At 32.4% G+C, this 18,716-nt stretch overlaps 1 protein-coding gene across 1 annotated transcript in view; it reads left to right on the plus strand.

The window, feature by feature from the left end:
* apcdd1l (adenomatosis polyposis coli down-regulated 1-like) overlaps positions 1-18,716 on the plus strand; it is a 35,886-nt gene that overhangs the window by 460 nt on the left and 16,710 nt on the right. The gene's annotated exons all lie outside the window — the stretch shown is intronic.

The raw sequence follows: 18,716 nt of genomic DNA on the forward strand, positions 1-18,716 counted from the left end.
CGCTCTGTACGCTCCCGCCCGGGCGCCTTCAAAGCAGAGGAGTCTTGTCCGCTGCTTTCAGACAATGAAGGAGCAGGCGAGCGTGGCCCTGGAACTAATGTTGCCATTATGGTAATGCCTGGAATAACAGGAGGCGGCCATTACCCAGCCTCCATCGGGCTGGGGATGATTGTCGCGCCACCGCTGCCGGGGTGAGGGGTGGGGGTGGGAGGGGGTTTACATCAGGCCGAGTTAGGGCGACGTCCCAGAGACCGATAGGAGACGTCTGCCCAGGTGCGATCACCAGCCCTCATCTCCTCCTTCCTTCCTTGATGGCTGGCAGAGTGTTTTCTTTTCGCTTGCACAAGGAGACCAGCAAGGTCAGCCCAGTTGACCTCCAGCAAAAAAACTTTTTTTTTTAAATGACGTTTTTGTCAACAGCAGTGTTTCAAAACACACACAATTCATGGGTTATAGGGATGTAAAAAAAAAATTTAAAAAAAGATTTTAAAGTGAATTGCGATTCTTTTTTGGAACGATTCTTAATCGACTTAAAAAAAAAATTAAAAAATTAAAAAAAACGTTGTATTTTTATTTATTTATTTTTTTTTTAATTTTTTTAATATGTCCTGTCCAGCCAAATCATATTGTTGATATAGATGATCATATCTGCTGTACAGATTTACTTTAAAGTGTTAGATACTTATTAAACAAAACCAATTTTTCTTTTAAGTAATATAGAAATTGATCAGAGCTGTTAATTTGGAATGTTTTTTAAACGATTAAAACGCACACAATTCATGAATTATAGGGGTGTCAACATTTTTTTTAAAGTGAACCACGATTTTTATTTGGAACGATTCTTAATCGATTAAAAAAAAAGTTAAAAAAACAAACAAAAAAAACATTTTTTCAAATTTAATTTTTTTTTTTTTAATCTGTCCTGTCCAGTCACTCAGACACATCCTATTGTTGATGTAGATGATCATATCTGCTTCACAGATTTACAGATTTAAGTGTTGGATACTTTTCTTGTTGCCTTATTTGTATTTGATTTGATTAAATGTTTGGATAGAATTTTTTTAAACAAAACCATTTTTTCTTTTAAGTAATATAGAAATTGATCAGAGTTGTTCATTTGGAACAATTCTTAATCGATTAAAATGCACATAATTCATGAATTATAGGGGTGTCAAAAAACGATTTTAAAGTGAACGATTCTTAATCGATTAAAAAAAATTAAACAAAAAAATAATAATAAAATATAATAATAATAATGATATTTTATTTATTTTTTATTTTTTAATCTGTCCTGTACAGCCACTCAGGCAAATCATAATGTTGATATAGATGATCATATGTGCTGTACAGATTTACTTTAAGTGTTGGATACTCCTTTTGTTGCCTTATTTGTATTTGACTTTATTAAATGTTTGGGTAGAATTTCATTAAACAAACCAGTTTTTCTTTTAAGTAATAGAGAAATTTATCAGAGCTGTTAATTTGGAATGATTCTTAATCGATTAAAACGCACACAATTCATGAATTTTAGGGGAGTAATAAAAAAAATTTTTTTAAGTGAACCGTGATTCTTATTTGGAACAATTCTTAATCGATTAAAAAAATGAATAAGAAAAAAATATCTATTTTTCTATTTAAAAAAAAAAAAAAAGTTTAATCTGTCCTTTCCAGCCACTCAGAAAAATCATATTGTTGATGTAGATGATCATATCTGCTTCACAGATTTACATAGTATTGGATACTTCTCTTGTTGCCTTATTTGCATTGACTTTATTAAATGTTTGGGTAGAATTTTTTTAAACAAAACCAGTTTTTCTTTTAAGTAATATAGAAATGTATCAGAGCTGTAAATTTGGAACGATTCTTAATTGATTAAAATGCACAAAATTCATGAAATATAGGGGTGTCCAAAAAATGTATTTTAAAGTGAACCGCGATTCTTATTTGGAACGATTCTTAATCGATTAAAAAAATGAAAAAGTAATGTAAAATTATAGATATTGTTAAATTAATACATATGTTGTACTTAATTTGACATTATTGCCTATGCCTGTGTTTGGTTTATTTGCTGTGGATATTTTATACTACTAATACAGAGCAGTGAACTGTGTGAATATTAATGTATTTCAGAGTGTGCAGGTGTAACTAATGTTGTGACCGGGTGAATCTATGCAATGTTTATGAAAAAAAAAGTATATATATATATATATATATATATATATATATATATATATATATATATATATATATATATATCCATCCATCCATCCATTTTCTACCGCTTATTCCCTTTGGGGTCGCGGGGGGCGCTGGAGCCTATCTCAGCTACAATCGGGTGGAAGGCGGGGTACACCCTGGACAAGTCGCCACCTCATCGTGTATATATATATATATATATATATTTATACCTAAATATATATATATATATATATATATATATATATATATATATATATATATATATATATATATATATATATATATATATATATATATACAGAGAGAGAGAGAGAGAGAGAGAGAGAGAGAAAGTGAGAGAGAGAGAGAGAGAGAGAGTGAGTGAGTGAGTGAGTGAGTGAGTGAGACAGAGAGAGAGAGAGAGAGAGAGTGAGTGAGTGAGAGAGAGAGAGAGAGAGAGAGAGAGAGAGAGAGAGAGAGAGAGAGAGTGAGTGAGTGAGTGAGTGAGTGAGTGAGTGAGTGAGTGAGTGAGAGGGAGAGAAAGAGAGAGAGAGAGAGAGAGAGAGAGAGAGAGAGAGAGAGAGAGAGAGAGAGAGAGAGAGAGAGAGAGAGAGAGAGAGAGAGAGAGAGCTAAATATATTTAAACAGATAAAAGGTGAATATGATAATTTGGAAGAGGGTGGGGCGTGGTTTCATTTGCAATCTGGGAAAGTCTCCACACACAAACATTTTGCAGATAGACTTAAAAATTGGGTTCTAAATGTGACTGTAGAGCAAAATGTAAGCAACATTTACACCAAGGTATATTATCTAGAGCACCAGGAAGTGTGATAAATTGTGATTAGAATCGCCAACGGTTCAAACTACGACAAATAAAACTACTCTTGTGTTTGCTGCAAATCGGTATTTTTCTCTTGAGTGTCAAAAAGTCTGGATTTTTTTCTAAATGTCAAAAAGTCTGGATTTTTCTCTGAGTGTCAAAAAGTCGGGATTTTTTTGGTCAAAAAATCGTGATTTTTTTCTAAGAGTCAAAAAGTCTGGATTCTTTCTAAGTGTCAAAAAGTCTGGATTTTTTCTTAAGTGTCAAAAAATTTCGATTTTTTTTTTTTTCTAAGAGTCAAAAAGTCTGGATTTTTTCTAAGTGTCAAAAAGTCTGGATTTTTTCCCAAGTGTCAAAAAAATTTGATTTTTTTTTTTCTAAGAGTCAAAAAGTCTGGATTTTTTTCTAAGGGACGGCATGGCGCAGTGGGAGAGTGGCCGTGCGCAACCCGAGGGTCCCTGGTTCAATCCCCACCTAGTACCAACCTCGTCATGTCCGTTGTGTCCTGAGCAAGACACTTCACCCTTGCTCCTGATGGGTGCTGGTTAGCGCCTTGCATGGCAGCTCCCTCCATCAGTGTGTGAATGTGTGTGTGAATGGGTAAATGTGGAAGTAGTGTCAAAGCGCTTTGAGTACCTTGAAGGTAGAAAAGCGCTATACAAGTACAACCCATTTATCATTTAAGTGTCAAAAAGTCGGGATTTTTTCAAGTGTCAAAAAATTTGAACAATCAAATAAAGGGGCCATTTTACAAATACTTACCGTATTTTCTGGACTATATAAACAACACCCCACTAAATTTGTAACTGTGTAAAAAAAAATATTATTTTTTCATATATTAGCCGCACTGGACTATAAGCCGCAGATATATATGTTGCAAAATGAGTTATTTACACAGAAATATTCTGTGAATGTTTATTTACTTACCTTAATTGTTTCCAAACGGTGTCTGTAGCGCGGCAGTAAAACGGCCGATCAAACAAAACAGAAGTCATTGTCATGGACCCACTAGCTGCGGAAGCTCGCTCTCCATTTTGCTAAACAGACTCACTAACTCCACGGTGACGTCTTGGCGAGTTTACTGAGGAATTTGTGAAACTGAAACAATACAAAAAGAATGACATTGTAAGTTATTAATACTAACACAGACAGCCGTAAACGTGTTAGCATATTAAATCATGCTAACGACGCTAGCTTCATCACATTAAGATAGCACGGACAAATAAGCATGAAAACACTCCTACAGACATTACACATGGGACTCGTCCATTGGACAGTTTAGTAAGTATGAATTGTTCTAGATGTATTGTAAAACTTAAAAGTAGAAAGAGTAGAAACGCTATTGACAAATAGAAGAAGGAACAGATTTTTTTCTACCGTAAGTGTCAAATAGTCTGGATTTTTCTCTGAGTGTCAAAAAGTCTGGATTTTTTTGGTCAAAAAGTCTGGATTTTTTTGGTCAAAAACTCTGGATTTTTTTGGTCAAAAGGTCTGGATTTTTTCAAAGTGTCAAAAAGTCTGAATTTTTTTGGTCAAAAAGTCTGGATTTTTTCTAAATGTCAAAAAGTCGGGATTTTTTCTAAGTGTCAAAAAGTCGGGATTTTTTCTAAGTGTCAAAAAATTTGAACAATCAAATAAAGGGGCCATTTTACAAATACTTACCGTATTTTCTGGACTATATAAACAACACCCACTAAATTTGTAAAAAAAAATATTATTTTTTCATATATTAGCCGCACTGGACTATAAGCCGCAGATATATATGTTGCAAAATGAGTTATTTACACAGAAATATTCTGTGAATGTTTATTTACTTACCTTAATTGTTTCCAAACGGTGTCTGTAGCGCGGCAGTAAAACGGCCGATCAAACAAAACAGAAGTCATTGTCATGGACCCACTAGCTGCGGAAGCTCGCTCTCCATTTTGCTAAACAGACTCACTAACTCCACGGTGACGTCTTGGCGAGTTTACTGAGGAATTTGTGAAACTGAAACAATACAAAAAGAATGACATTGTAAGTTATTAATACTAACACAGACAGCCGTAAACGTGTTAGCATATTAAATCATGCTAACGATGCTAGCTTCATCACATTAAGATAGCATGGACAAATAAGCATGAAAACACTCCTACAGACATTACACATGGGACTCGTCCATTGGACAGTTTAGTAAGTATGAATTGTTCTAGTTATATTGTAAAACTTAAAAGTAGAAAGAGTAGAAACGCTATTGACAAATAGAAGAAGGAACAGATTTTTTTCTAAGTGTCAAATAGTCTGGATTTTTCTCTGAGTGTCAAAAAGTCTGGATTTTTTTTGACAAAAAATCTGGATTTTTTTTTTGTCAAAAAATCTGGATTTTTTTCTAAGGGTCAAAAAATCGGGATTTTTTCTAAGTGTCAAAAAGTCGGAATTTTTTCCAAGTGTCAAAAAGTCGTGAATTTTTTTTCTCAAAAAATCTGGATTTTTTTTTAAGTGTCAAAAAGTCTGGATTTTTTTGGTCAAAAGGTCTGGATTTTTTCAAAGTGTCAAAAAGTCTGAATTTTTTTGGTCAAAAAGTCTGCATTTTTTCTAAGTGTCAAAAAGTCGTGAATTTTTTTTCTCAAAAAATCTGGATTTTTTTTAAGTGTCAAAAAGTCTGGATTTTTTTGGTCAAAAAGTTTGGATTTTTTTGGTCAAAAATATGGATTTTTTTTGGTCAAAAAGTATGGATTTTTTTGGTCAAAAAGTATGGATTTTTTCCAAGTGTCAAAAAGTCTGAATTTTTTTGGTCAAAAAATCGGGATTTTTTTCTGGGTGTCAAAAAGTCGGGATTTTTTCTAAGTGTCAAAAAGTCGGGATTTTTTTCTAAGTGTCAAAAAGTCGGAATTTTTTCTAAGTGTCAAAAAGTCGTGAATTTTTTTTCTCAAAAAATCTGGATTTTTTTTTAAGTGTCAAAAAGTCTGGATTTTTTTGGTCAAAAAGTCTGGCTTTTTTTGGTCAGAAACTCTGGATTTTTTTGGTCAAAAGGTCTGGATTTTTTCTAAGTGTCAAAAAGTCTGAATTTTTTTGGTCAAAAAGTCTGGATTTTTTTCTAAGTGCCAAAAAGTCTGGATTTTTCTAAGTGCCAAAAAGTCTGGATTTTTTCTAAGAGTCAAAAAGTCGGGAATTTTTTTGTCAAAAAATCTGGATTTTTTCTAAGGGTCAAAAAATCGGGATTTTTTTGGTCAAAAAGTCTGAATTTTTTTGGTCAAAAAGTCGGAACTTTTTCTAAGTGTCAAAAAGTCGTGGATTTTTTTTCTCAAAAAATCTGGATTTTTTTTAAGTGTCAAAAAGTCTGGATTTTTTTGGTCAAAAAGTCTGGATTTTTTTGGTCAAAAACTCTGGATTTTTTTGGTCAAAAGGTCTGGATTTTTTCAAAGTGTCAAAAAGTCTGAATTTTTTTGGTCAAAAAGTCTGGATTTTTTCTAAGTGTCAAAAAGTTGTGAATTTTTTTTCTCAAAAAATCTGGATTTTTTTTAAGTGTCAAAAAGTCTGGATTTTTTTGGTCAAAAAGTCTGGATTTTTTTGGTCAAAAATATGGATTTTTTTGGTCAAAAAGTATGGATTTTTTTGGTCAAAAAGTATGGATTTTTTCCAAGTGTCAAAAAGTCTGAATTTTTTTGGTCAAAAAATCGGGATTTTTTTCTGGGTGTCAAAAAGTCGGGATTTTTTCCAAGTGTCAAAAAGTCGGGATTTTTTTCTAAGTGTCAAAAAGTCGGAATTTTTTCTAAGTGTCAAAAAGTCGTGAATTTTTTTCCTCAAAAAATCTGGATTTTTTTTTAAGTGTCAAAAAGTCTGGATTTTTTTGGTCAAAAAGTCTGGATTTTTTTGGTCAAAAAGTCTGGATTTTTTTGGTCAAAAAGTCTGGATTTTTTTGGTCAAAAGGTCTGTATTTTTTCTAAGTGTCAAAAAGTCTGAATTTTTTTGGTCAAAAAGTCGGAACTTTTTCTAAGTGTCAAAAAGTCGTGAATTTTTTTTCTCAAAAAATCTGGATTTTTTTTTTAAGTGTCAAAAAGTCTGGATTTTTTTGGTCAAAAAGTCTGGATTTTTTTGGTCAAAAAATCGGGATTTTTTTTGGTCAAAAAGTCTGAATTTTTTTGGTCAAAAAGTCGGAACTTTTTCTAAGTGTCAAAAAGTCGTGGATTTTTTTTCTCAAAAAATCTGGATTTTTTTTTAAGTGTCAAAAAGTCTGGATTTTTTTGGTCAAAAAGTCTGGATTTTTTTGGTCAAAAACTCTGGATTTTTTTGGTCAAAAGGTCTGGATTTTTTCAAAGTGTCAAAAAGTCTGAATTTTTTTGGTCAAAAAGTCTGGATTTTTTCTAAGTGTCAAAAAGTTGTGAATTTTTTTTCTCAAAAAATCTGGATTTTTTTTAAGTGTCAAAAAGTCTGGATTTTTTTGGTCAAAAATATGGATTTTTTTGGTCAAAAAGTATGGATTTTTTTGGTCAAAAAGTATGGATTTTTTCCAAGTGTCAAAAAGTCTGAATTTTTTTGGTCAAAAAATCGGGATTTTTTTCTGGGTGTCAAAAAGTCGGGATTTTTTCCAAGTGTCAAAAAGTCGGGATTTTTTTCTAAGTGTCAAAAAGTCGTGAATTTTTTTCCTCAAAAAATCTGGATTTTTTTTTAAGTGTCAAAAAGTCTGGATTTTTTTGGTCAAAAAGTCTGGATTTTTTTGGTCAAAAAGTCTGGATTTTTTTGGTCAAAAACTCTGGATTTTTTTGGTCAAAAGGTCTGTATTTTTTCTAAGTGTCAAAAAGTCTGAATTTTTTTGGTCAAAAAGTCGGAACTTTTTCTAAGTGTCAAAAAGTCGTGAATTTTTTTTCTCAAAAAATCTGGATTTTTTTTTTAAGTGTCAAAAAGTCTGGATTTTTTTGGTCAAAAAGTCTGGATTTTTTTGGTCAAAAAATCGGGATTTTTTTTGGTCAAAAAGTCTGAATTTTTTTGGTCAAAAAGTCGGAACTTTTTCTAAGTGTCAAAAAGTCGTGGATTTTTTTTCTCAAAAAATCTGGATTTTTTTTAAGTGTCAAAAAGTCTGGATTTTTTTGGTCAAAAAGTCTGGATTTTTTTGGTCAAAAACTCTGGATTTTTTTGGTCAAAAGGTCTGGATTTTTTCAAAGTGTCAAAAAGTCTGAATTTTTTTGGTCAAAAAGTCTGGATTTTTTCTAAGTGTCAAAAAGTCGTGAATTTTTTTTCTCAAAAAATCTGGATTTTTTTTAAGTGTCAAAAAGTCTGGATTTTTTTGGTCAAAAAGTCTGGATTTTTTTGGTCAAAAATATGGATTTTTTTTGGTCAAAAAGTGTGGATTTTTTTGGTCAAAAAGTATGGATTTTTTCCAAGTGTCAAAAAGTCTGAATTTTTTTGGTCAAAAAATCGGGATTTTTTTCTGGGTGTCAAAAAGTCGGGATTTTTTCTAAGTGTCAAAAAGTCGGGATTTTTTTCTAAGTGTCAAAAAGTCGGAATTTTTTCTAAGTGTCAAAAAGTCGTGAATTTTTTTTCTCAAAAAATCTGGATTTTTTTTTTAAGTGTCAAAAAGTCTGGATTTTTTTGGTCAAAAAGTCTGGATTTTTTTGGTCAAAAACTCTGGATTTTTTTGGTCAAAAGGTCTGTATTTTTTCTAAGTGTCAAAAAGTCTGAATTTTTTTGGTCAAAAAGTCTGGATTTTTTCTAAGTGTCAAAAAGTTGTGAATTTTTTTTCTCAAAAAATCTGGATTTTTTTTTAAGTGTCAAAAAGTCTGGATTTTTTTGGTCAAAAAGTCTGGATTTTTTGGGTCAAAAATATGGATTTTTTTGGTCAAAAATATGGATTTTTTTGGTCAAAAAGTATGGATTTTTTTGGTCAAAAAGTATGGATTTTTTTGGTCAAAAAGTATGGATTTTTTCCAAGTGTCAAAAAGTCTGAATTTTTTTGGTCAAAAAGTCTGGATTTTTTCTAAGTGCCAAAAAGTCTGGATTTTTCTAAGTGCCAAAAAGTCGGGAATTTTTTTGTCAAAAAATCTGGATTTTTTCTAAGGGTCAAAAAATCGGGATTTTTTCTAAGTGTCAAAAAGTCGGAATTTTTTCTAAGTGTCAAAAAGTCTGGATTTTTTTTCTCAAAAAGTCTGGATTTTTTTGGTCAAAAACTCTGGATTTTTTTGGTCAAAAGGTCTGGATTTTTTCAAAGTGTCAAAAAGTCTGAATTTTTTTGGTCAAAAAGTCTGAATTTTTTCTAAGTGTCAAAAAGTCGTGAATTTTTTTTCTCAAAAATCTGGATTTTTTTTTTAGTGTCAAAAAGTCTGGATTTTTTTGGTCAAAAAGTCTGGATTTTTTTGGTCAAAAACTCTGGATTTTTTTGGTCAAAAGGTCTGGATTTTTTCTAAGTGTCAAAAAGTCTGGATTTTTTCTAAGTGTCAAAAAGTCTGAATTTTTTTGGTCAAAAAGTCTGTATTTTTTCTAAGTGTCAAAAAGTTGTGAATTTTTTTTCTCAAAAAATCTGGATTTTTTTTAAGTGTCAAAAAGTCTGGATTTTTTTGGTCAAAAAATCTGGATTTTTTTGGTCAAAAAATCTGGATTTTTTTGGGTCAAAAATATGGATTTTTTTGGTCAAAAATATGGATTTTTTTGGTCAAAAATATGGATTTTTTTGGTCAAAAAGTATGGATTTTTTTGGTCAAAAAGTATGGATTTTTTTGGTCAAAAAGTATGGATTTTTTTGGTCAAAAAGTATGGATTTTTTCCAAGTGTCAAAAAGTCTGAATTTTTTTGGTCAAAAAGTCTGGATTTTTTCTAAGTGCCAAAAAGTCTGGATTTTTCTAAGTGCCAAAAAGTCTGGATTTTTTCTAAGAGTCAAAAAGTCGGGAATTTTTTTGTCAAAAAGTCAGGATTTTTTTTGTCCAAAAGTCGGTATTTTTTCCAAATGTCAAAAAGTCGGTATTTTTTCTAAGTGTCAAAAAGTCAGAATTGTTTTGTCAAAAAGTCTGGATTTTTTGTGTGTGTGATAATCATTGGTACTTTAACTTAATTTTTTCTAAGTGTCAAAAAGTCTGAATTTTTTTTGTCAAAAAGTCTGAATTTTTTCGGTCAAAAAGTCTGAATTTTTTCTAAGTGTCAAAAAGTCGTGAATTTTTTTTCTCAAAAATCTGGATTTTTTTCTTTTAGTGTCAAAAAGTCTGGATTTTTTTGGTCAAAAAATCTGGATTTTTTTGGTCAAAAATATGGATTTTTTTGGTCAAAAAGTATGGATTTTTTTGGTCAAAAAGTATGGATTTTTTCCAAGTGTCAAAAAGTCTGAATTTTTTTGGTCAAAAAATCGGGATTTTTTTCTGGGTGTCAAAAAGTCGGGATTTTTTCTAAGTGTCAAAAAGTTGGGATTTTTTTCTAAGTGTCAAAAAGTCGGAATTTTTTCTAAGTGTCAAAAAGTCGTGAATTTTTTTTCTCAAAAAATCTGGATTTTTTTTTAAGTGTCAAAAAGTCTGGATTTTTTTGGTCAAAAAGTCTGGATTTTTTTGGTCAAAAACTCTGGATTTTTTTGGTCAAAAGGTCTGGATTTTTTCTAAGTGTCAAAAAGTCTGGATTTTTTCTAAGTGTCAAAAAGTCTGAATTTTTTTGGTCAAAAAGTCTGTATTTTTTCTAAGTGTCAAAAAGTTGTGAATTTTTTTTCTCAAAAAATCTGGATTTTTTTTAAGTGTCAAAAAGTCTGGATTTTTTTTGGTCAAAAAATCTGGATTTTTTTGGTCAAAAAATCTGGATTTTTTTGGGTCAAAAATATGGATTTTTTTGGTCAAAAATATGGATTTGTTTGGTCAAAAATATGGATTTTTTTGGTCAAAAAGTATGGATTTTTTTGGTCAAAAAGTATGGATTTTTTTGGTCAAAAAGTATGGATTTTTTTGGTCAAAAAGTATGGATTTTTTCCAAGTGTCAAAAAGTCTGAATTTTTTTGGTCAAAAAGTCTGGATTTTTTCTAAGTGCCAAAAAGTCTGGATTTTTCTAAGTGCCAAAAAGTCTGGATTTTTTCTAAGAGTCAAAAAGTCGGGAATTTTTTTGTCAAAAAGTCAGGATTTTTTTTGTCCAAAAGTCGGTATTTTTTCCAAATGTCAAAAAGTCGGTATTTTTTCTAAGTGTCAAAAAGTCAGAATTGTTTTGTCAAAAAGTCTGGATTTTTTGTGTGTGTGATAATCATTGGTACTTTAACTTAATTTTTTCTAAGTGTCAAAAAATCGGGATTTTTTGTAAGTGTCAAAAAGTCTGGATTTTTTCTAAGTGTCAAAAAATCTGGATTTTTTTCTAGGTGTCAAAAAGTCGGGATTTTTCTCTGAGTGTCAAAAAGTCTGGATTTTTTTGTTTAAAAATCGTGATTTTTTTCTAAGAGTCAAAAAGTCGTGATTTTTTCTAAGAGTCAAAAAGTCGGAATTTTTTCTATGTGTCAAAAAGTCTGAATTTTTTCTATGTGTCAAAAAGTCTGAATTTTTATAAGTGTCAAAAAATCGGGATTTTTCTCTGGGTGTCAAAAAGTCAGCATTTTTTTAAAATCAAAAACAATGGATTTTTTTTTTGTCAAAAAGTCTGGATTTTTTCTCAGTGTCAAAAAGTCATGATTGTTCTCTGAGTGTCAAAAAGTCTGGATTTTTTTCTAAGTGTTAAAAAGCCGTGATTGTTCTCTGAGTGTCAAAAGTCTGGCTTTTTTTGTGAAAAAGTCGGGCTATTTTTTGTCAAAAAGTCTGGATTTTTTCCAAGTGTCAAAAAGTCTGAATTTTTTTTCTCAAAAAGTCTGGATTTTTTCTAAGTGTCAAAAAGTCTGGATTTTTTTGGCAAAAAATCGTGATTTTTTTCTAAGAGTCAAAGAGTCTATTTTTTCCAAGTGTCAAAAAGTCAGGCACGTGTACTTCCGGTTCAAAGCTGTAAACACAAGGAATTCACACTCACCCAGCAGCACCTGCAGTGAGCGAACTTGTCCAAAAGGTGGCGCCACAGCACAAACAACAACACACCATTTAAGTGTCTTTGCCTGTGTTTAATGAAAACTATTTGCTTCATGGCCGTCAGTGAAGAAAAATCTATAATGTAATCCATATTTTATTTAATTACTTAGACAGTTATGTTGCGTTTGAGTGCTGCTGGGACAAATTGGATTGAAAATGTGGCGGGTTGGCCAAAACTGCCAAACCAAAACAAAACAAAACAAAACAAAAATAATAATAAAATAAAATAAAACAAAACAAAACAAAATAAAAGAGAATTAAATCAAATAAAACAAAATAAAATAAAACAAAATAAAATAAAATAAAATAAAATAAAATAAAATAAAATAAAATATTTCAGACAATACTAAAAAGGGGGCGTGGTCTGGGTGTGCCACGTCAAGCCAATTCCTGAGATCAAATTCCATGTCGATTGCAATGTGACGAAGAAATGTGCTTGGCTTTGTCCGTGTGCACACTTTAACGCACTTGATTTTTTACTGGCGTACGCACTTTTCTGGGTTTGAACGTATGCGTCTATTTTTAGATATCCTTCTGAGAATCATTTTGGTGTATATTTATTTTGGCAAGGGGCTGGGGGGAATTGGCCCCGTTATGCAAAACACAAATGTCCACTGTAGAGGACGCTGGGGGTGAGTGCGTGCGATAAGGAGCCAGAGAACGCCACCGCCGTAGAAAGTCCACCGGGTAAAAGCCGTGTCGACCTCTCGTCTAAACAAAGGAGGCCTGCGAATTAAAGAGATGAAAAGTGTGAGGAAAAGACAACAGATGGTTCGCTCGTGGCCCACAAACGGACAATAAACCAGTGCTTATGTTCTTGGAAAAACCACATCAGCTTGACCTCGGCTTGACGTCCATGAAGAAGGACAGAGAACGGTTTTAGACGGGTCTGGACGTTCTGCGACTATCACAGACAATAACGACAATTTGGTGTTTTTACATTTGTATAGGTGGTATGACATATTTGGGGTTTTTGTATCAGAGAAAATGTTTGTAATGGAAAAAGAAATTCAATAAAATAAAAAATAAATTAAAATAGCTTTTTATTTGATTATAGATTAATCATGTTTCTGTATTTTGTTCTCCGAATTGGCTTGGGGGAAAAAAATGAACAAGAAAATCACTGAAAAAGCACAATATTGTGTTCATATTGGACATATGTTTGAAAACAGGTTTATGGAGGTTAAGTAAGGTTATTACTGAAGCTTTTTTTTTTATACACTGAATTTCTGTAACTGAATTGTTTGCGTTTGAATTTTGTGAACTGATTTTTTTATTATAAAATTTTGCTGACAATTTCATTGAAAATAAATTTGTTAGCTAAATGCGTTTGTTATAAATTCAGTGAATAGCAATTCAGTTTAGAAACATTTGCTGCATAAAAATGACGTGTCTAAAAATGTTGTGTTTAAAAGTTCAGTGTTTATAAATTCAGTGTATAAAAGTTCAGTGTTTAAAAAGTCATTTTTATACACTGAATTTTCAAACACATTTTCAAACAATTTTTTTTCTATTACAATTTTGCCATAAATTCCATAAATTTTGCCACTGAATTCAAACGCAAAAAAATTCAGTATAAAAAAATTTGGTGTAAAAAAAATTCTGTGTTTTTAAAATTCAGTGTAAAAAAATTAAGTGTTGAACAATTCAGTAATCAAAAGTTCAGTGTATAAAAATTCAGTATTTAAAAATTTGGTGTATAAAATTTCAGTGTTTGAAAATGCAGTGCATAAAAATGCAGTATATTAATATTCAGTTTTTAAAAATCCAGTGTAAAAATAATTAAATGCATAAAAATTTGGTATATTAAAATTCTGTTTCGTTTTGAAGCAACACATTTTTCTGCGCTGGTTTTTTAAACACTGATTTTTTTTACACTGAATTTTTAAACACTGAATTTTCTTACACTGAATTTTTATACACTGAATTTTTAAACACATTTTCAAATAATTTTTTTTCAATTACAATTTTGCCATGAATACCATGAATTTTGCCACTGAATTCAAACGCAAAAAATTCAGTATAAAAAAATTTGGTTTAAAAAAAACTCTGTGTTTTTAAAATTCAGTGTAAAAAAATTAAGTGTTGAACAATTCAGTAATCAAAAGTTCAGTGTATAAAAATTCAGTATTTAAAAATTTGGTGTATAAAATTTCAGTGTTTGAAAATGCAGTGCATAAAAATGCAGTATATTAATATTCCGTTTTTAAAACTCCAGTGTAAAAAAAATTAAATGCATAAACATTTGGTATATTAAAATTCTGTTTCGTTTTGAAGCAACACATTTTTCTGCGCTGGTTTTTTAAACACTGATTTTTTTTTACACTGAATTTTTAAACACTGAATTTTTAAACACTGAATTTTCTTGCACTGAATTTTTATACACTGAATTTATACCAACTGAATGTTATACACTGATTTTTTTTTACACTGAATTTTAAAACACGCAATTTGCTAACAATTTTTTCCCAATGAAATTGTCGGCATAAATTCAGTTCACAAAATTTGAAACGCAAAAAATTCAGTTACATATATTCAGCATTAAAAAAAAGCTGTTGTAATAAATACACAAATTAACCTCCATACAAGTTCATTAATTATAATCCACACGGGGGGTTAAAAAAAAGTATTTCTCGCCATCCCGGGGTATAAGTTGAATGTTACACTATTCTTGGTGTACGGCCACATCCTTCTACTATCCTGGTGAGCAGCTCAGTACGTCAACACTGCAGCTGTACAAACTAGTTCGTCTCTGTGATCACGGCGCCGCTAAAAGTAGTTCCTTGGTGTTAGCTTTTGTAATAAAAATAATGCTGATACTTGGTTAATACTCAAAACATGAGATGTAAATAGAGTATTGTCGGCGCTTTTTTGGATGTTTCCTTTGAGTGAATTAGAGGCAAAATTCATTACTCCTATTAACACCATTGCAAGCCTTCTAGAACGAGCCGATGATTACAAATTAGAATGCATAATAAAAAATACTTGCCTCTTCGAAGGATTGTGAATGATGGGCAAAATTCCCCCCAAAAAGTGCAGTTCCCCTTTAAAGTGAGGGGTCACAAGCCACAAAGTCTGAAAGTGCCAATCTTCAGGACACACACACACACACACACACACACACACGTACACACACACACACACACACTCTTGTATTTATTACCTTCTTGAGACCTCAGAATAATGCCTACCTCTTTAGGACCAGCCTTTCTAGATATATAAAGATGTGTATTTACAACATTAATAATATATACATACTATCCATCCATCCATTTTCTACCGCTTGTCCCTAGTGGGGTCGCGGGGTGTGCACTATGCAAATATAAAAAAGCTTGTTGTGAAAAATGAGTTGGAATTTTACAAGAAAAAGGTGACAATTTCACAAGAAAAACTTGGAATTTTGGCAGTATTATAATAAAAGTTGTAATTTTACTCAACGCAAGTAAAAATTTTACAAGAAAAAGTGAACATTTGTGCAATATTATGATAAAAGTAGGAATTTTACTCAATAACAGTCGCAATTTTACAAGAAAAGAGTCGTATTGTTACTCGACAAAAGTCACAATTTTATAAGAAAACTTGAACATTTTGGCCATATTATACTAATAATCCAAATTTTACTTGGCAAAATTATGACAAAAGTCATAATTTTACTCAAAAAATGTCACTTTTTTTTATAAGAACAACAACAAAAATTGGCAATATTGTGATAAAAGTCAGATTTTTATATGACAAATGTCACCATTTTGCATTAAAACATAATCATTTTACATAAAAAGGTAATAACTTTACGAGGAAAATATTGCAATATTACAGAAACAAAGAATATAAGAAATTGTTCCCACATTCATAAGAAAAAAGATTAGTTAATCTATTTTTGGGGGGAATGTTTTGCTTGTAATCAGTTTTTAATCTTCATTATTTACTTTAAGTTATTACAGTATGTCTCTATATACACATTTTTTTTTAAAAATTTTTTAATTAATTTTGGCCAAAGGGGGCGCATTTCAATTTCTTACACACACTTGTTATTACATATGTTGGCCAGAGGGGGAGCACCTCAAATTTTTACACACACTTGTTATTTCATATGTTGACCAGAGGGGGCGCACCTTTAAAACCGACACACAGTCAATTTGTAAAATCCCTCCTTTTTGGGACCACCTTAATTTTGATAGATTTCACCACCAGGGGTGCAAATGAGCTCTCTATCTTTTGTTTTTTGTAATGTGCTTAAGGCCGATGACAAAGGATTCACGGACCACAGATGGCCCCTGTGCCGCACTTTGGGCAACCCAGCTGTAGAAGCCAACTGTTAATGGCCACTATAGTCTTAGTATCGTAGTGTATTTGTTCATCCTATGGTCACATATGGGACGCGGGTTGTCTTACGTTAGCACCGGAAGTCGTAAAATCCGCTGTTCACCTGGCGGGTTTTTTCGGGGATGAATAGGAAGTCCTTCTTTAGCTGCCGTCTTGTTTTATCACATATTGCTGCCTTTGCACCTGGCAATGTTTACTTTTGTATGCACATTAAATCAAAAAAAAAAATCCTGACTTTGGAGCAATGTTCACAGAATCGAGTATTTGGCTCTCTATTAGATGCAATGGTTTCCAGTATTGGGACCATGATTTATGTCCTGACTTGTTCACCGGAAGGTACTTTTCCTTGTTGATGTCTCAAGAAGGGTAGAAATACATGAACACACACACACACACACACACACACACACACACACACACACACACACACGCACACACACTCCATCTTCCATCCCAGGCACGCTAAAGGCCAAAGAAGAAGAAGAAAACAAGATCTGATATCTATGCGGGGGAAATGAGGCGTAAACATGGTAGCGTGTCATCAGGGGAGCATTAGAAGCTTTTTGTCTGGCACCACTGGAAGCTACTTCAAGACGTGAAGACCAGGCACAGTTCCAGTTGGCGCGGGTCCAGCTTTGTGTCTCCTATGAAAAGAAGACCAAAGACTTTGCCTCCTCGTGGAATCCGTGCATGGAAACATTCCCCAAGTATGAAAAGCACATGGAAGTGCGGCTTCAGAGCGTAAATACTGAAGCAAACACACCACAGGTTGTTTACCAGCAACAATTGACTTCATTTGTGTCATTGTGAGCACTAAAAGGGCCAACGTGAGCTTTTGGACAGGTATCACTGACAGGAAGCTGCACTGCCCCCTTGTGGAGGACGCTATGTATTACAAGAGCTACCAAAAAGGGAATAGTTGATTAGTCTTCATTTTTTTCTAAATCATGACTTTTCTTCTTAGAATTTTTATTTTTTTTCTTGCAATCTACTATTTTTAAAATAATCTAACTTCATAATATTATATTTTTATAATATGATTTTATGTACCACTACTATTTTTTTCCCCCATTAAATTATGTTAATGTTTTTTTTTAGAACTATTCTGCTGAGTTTTTATCTTGGAAAAAGTAATGCACGATTTTAATAAAAAAAAATGTTTTTAAAAGTTTGGTTTTCTGGCAATATTGCAATGCTACATTATTTGTGTAGATTATCCATATTTGTATTTTCTTTTTTTATAATTAGTATTACTCTTTTGTCCCAAAAAATTTTTATTCTTATCTCCTCCTAGCAGGCACCAGACATTAAATCAACGTTGAGAACTTGTTGAATTAGCAAATCAAACATAACGTTGAAACAACATGACAACGTTTAATCAATGTTGGGTTCTGACGTTGATTCGACCATTGAATTTTGGTCATTTCCCAACCAATATTCTACAACACAAATACTCAAACCTAACGTCGAAACAACATGCTTTTGGACGTTTATTCAATGTTGGGTTCTGACCATACTTGCCAACCTTAAGACCTTCCAATTCGGAGGTGGGCGGGGTTGGAGAGCGGGGTTTGGTGGTAGCGGGGGTGTATATTGTAGCCCGGAAGAGTTAGTGCTGCAAGGGGTTCTGGGTATTTGTTCTGTTGTGTTTATGTTGTGTTACGGTACGGATGTTCTCCCGAAATGTGTTTGTCATTCTTGTTTGGTGTGGATTCACAGTGTGGCGCATATTTGTAACAGTGTTAAAGCTGTTTATACGGCCACACTCAGTGTGACCTGTATGACTGGTGACCAAGTATGCCTTGCAGTCACTTTCGTGTGTCTGTAGAAACCGCATACAACATATGATTGGGCCGGCACACTGTTGGAATGGTGAAAAAGTGGACGTGTCAACAGGTTGTAGAGGACGCTAAAGGCAGTGCCATCACGGCACGCCTTTAATATTGTTGACCGGTAGAAATTCGGGAGAATGGTTGCCCCGGGAGATTTTTGGAAGGGGCACTGAAATTCGGGAGTCTCCCGGAAAAATCGGGAGGGTTGGCAAGTATGGTTCTGACATTGATTTGACTTGAATTTTGGTCATTTTCCAACCAATATTCTACAACACAAATACAACGTTGAAACAACATGCTTTTTAACATTTATTCAATGTTGGGTTCTGACGTTGATTTGACCGTTGAAATTTGTTCATTTCCCAACCAATAACCTACAACACAAATACTCAAACCTAACATTGAAACAACATGCTTTTTGACAACATTTAATCAATGTTTAGTTCTGACGTTGATTTGACCATTGAATTTTGGTCATTTCCCAACCAATATTCTACAACACAAAGCTAACGTTGAAACAACATGCTTTTTGATGACGTTTATTCAATGTTAGGTTCTGATGTTGATTTGACCATTGAAATT

Source organism: Nerophis lumbriciformis, linkage group LG03 (assembly GCF_033978685.3).
Source record: "Nerophis lumbriciformis linkage group LG03, RoL_Nlum_v2.1, whole genome shotgun sequence".
Lineage (NCBI taxonomy): Eukaryota > Metazoa > Chordata > Actinopteri > Syngnathiformes > Syngnathidae > Nerophis > Nerophis lumbriciformis.